Source organism: Lonchura striata, chromosome 1 (genome assembly GCF_050655825.1).
Source record: "Lonchura striata isolate lonStrDom1 chromosome 1, ASM5065582v1, whole genome shotgun sequence".
Taxonomy (NCBI): domain Eukaryota; kingdom Metazoa; phylum Chordata; class Aves; order Passeriformes; family Estrildidae; genus Lonchura; species Lonchura striata.
In genome coordinates this window covers 70,164,510-70,166,818 of record NC_140703.1, presented here as the reverse complement: position 1 = coordinate 70,166,818, position 2,309 = coordinate 70,164,510, and the positions used below count along the sequence as shown (strand labels likewise).

The 2,309-nt window shown below is 44.3% G+C and overlaps 1 protein-coding gene and 1 long non-coding RNA gene across 11 annotated transcripts in view; both read left to right on the top strand.

Annotated features, from left to right (window-relative positions):
- MTUS2 (microtubule associated scaffold protein 2) overlaps nt 1-2,309 on the top strand; it is a 273,605-nt gene that overhangs the window by 179,625 nt on the left and 91,671 nt on the right. The window lies entirely within an intron of this gene.
- The window catches only part of LOC146768713 (uncharacterized), a 56,798-nt gene that overhangs the window by 32,029 nt on the left and 22,460 nt on the right, over nt 1-2,309 (top strand). The gene's annotated exons all lie outside the window — the stretch shown is intronic.

Genomic DNA, 2,309 nt, shown 5'->3' with positions numbered 1-2,309 from the left:
GTTGTGGCGCGGCATGCGCTCCTCGCCGCGGCACCCCGAGCGGTGCCGTGCTGGGCGGTGAGGGAAGAGAACGGGCGGCCGCTTTCCCCCGCAAGCTCTGCAGTTTCAGTTCGTGGCGCGCAGGGACAGATGAAGGCGACACGGGACTTGGGGGGTGAACGGGATGGTTTTATTCAGTGAGCCCCAAGACCCCGGCGGGCGGGGGGGCAAAGGTTTTATACAGAACTCAGGAGGACGGGTGTAGGAACAGCAATCAATGAGGGAATAGCAGGGGAGGAGTTTAGGGCAGAACTAACATCTGGAAGCTGAGGAGGGGGCTAGAATGAATGACAGGGAAGGTTCTAGGGAAAGGGGCAGGGAAAGGGGGGTTGGGGGGGGGAAACAGATATTAAACAAATATCAAATGAAAGAAAAACACACCACCGCATCTCCCTCTTTTCCTTTACAAAAAGAAGGAGAATTTTGTGGTTTAAGCAAATTAATAAAACATGCAAATAATATAAAATCATATGATAACATTGTAAATTACTTAAAGGACATGAAAGACACATTATTGCATTTATAGGGCAGGAAGAGTAGTAACAGCCTAAATTAGACACAAGACTGCACAAAACTTGCTGTTTTGCTGCTCTGAGTAACAATCTAAAATAATGTAAATAATGTAAATAATTGAAATAGAATGAAATAATTGACAGAAATCAAACTAAAAAATTTAATTAGAATGATTAAAATTACAACTATCTAATTTGAATAAAATAATTAAATGGAATTATTGGAATTAAATATAATAAAAGATCAACTAAATATAACTAATAAATTTTTAAATTTCGCAGCAATGCAGCAAGCCTGAAGCGATATAGTAGCTGAGTGATTCCTGTAGCAATAATGGTTAAACACAGCCTTTAAGTTAAAAAATATTAGAAAAGACTGAATTAATTATAATTACAACAAAACAACTTAATATAAAATCAAATTGTAACATTATATATTATTAAAAAAACATAAATTGAAAGACATTAAAAAATGATAAACTAATTGTGATTACAACATATGAAACATATAAAAACTTTATCTGGAATATATAAAATTGTTCTAAATCAAAGTCCAAATTAAGGGTACAAAGCACAGCAGGATTTGTGACTTCATCTGATTTAGAATTTGCTGCGTCGCGGCGTTTGCGATGTTCAGCTTCTTAAATTTTTAAAGCAGAGTCAGCGGATAACGGCGCTTGTTTTAAAGCAGAGTTAGCAGATAGCGATGTGGTTTGTTCAATTTGAATGTCCGTTTGAGAGGTGGGCATAATATCTTGAGTATTAATTAACTGGGATGATTTTTTTTTCTATAAAATATAACTCAACAAACAGATTATTCAAAAATAATCAAAAGCAAAAAGAGGAATTCGTAGTTAAATAAAAAGGAGTATTGGGTAGGGTATATTAAGGAATAGGATAGGGGAATCAGACAATCACTTAATTAGTGATTGCCATGATTAACAGGGGGTATTGGTAAGGGGTGGACCGGGGCGCCGCCATTTCAGGGGGAAGACAAAATGACGGATCCTCAGTCCCGGGTTTCGGCTCCATTTCCTCGGGAGAAGATCCCTCCCGACCCTCCCCCCAGAGGACGAGCCCGAAGAAGGATGGGGGAATATCCAACCCCGCCTCCCCACAATAGGGACTAGCCTCGTGCAGGGACGGTGCAGGGCTATTGGGAAAGAAATGGGACTGGCGGGAAACCAGGGGCGGAAAAGAAGGGTCAAGGCGGGAAATGGGTCCCGAGCGGCGTGGCCAGCGCCATCTTGGGAGGGGGTGCCGGGTACACTGCACTTGGCCTGAGCAGTGTCCGGCAGGGCACTTGGGGCGGCTCGGCCACAGCAATCCCCAAGGGAGGATAGGAAAGGGTTTTAGGAAAGTCCGAGGGGATGGGGATATAGGGAGCTTCACAGAAGCAAAAAGGGGAAATTTATAGGAGGGGGGGGGGGCCGCCCGACGCAGCTGGATGTCGGCGCAATGCGTGGGTGTAAAGGGCCCCTTTTAACAACGCTCCTATAGCTAACGTGTCGCCCTCTTAGCTGATCCTTACTGGTGTCTTTTCTACCCCCTCCGTCCAGCCCAGAATGGGGAGGGGAGGATAGAGAAGACAACTTTTTCGAGGAGAAGAAAAAGCGATCTAATCTAGGTCCCCACAGAAGACTAGGCGAAGGATAGCACTCAGTGCTAGCTTCCCCCAGAAAAAGAAAACCCACCCGCTTGCCAGGGACATGCAAGGCTACAGCCCCAGTCTGGGCGCAGACGGGGGTCAAAACGCAA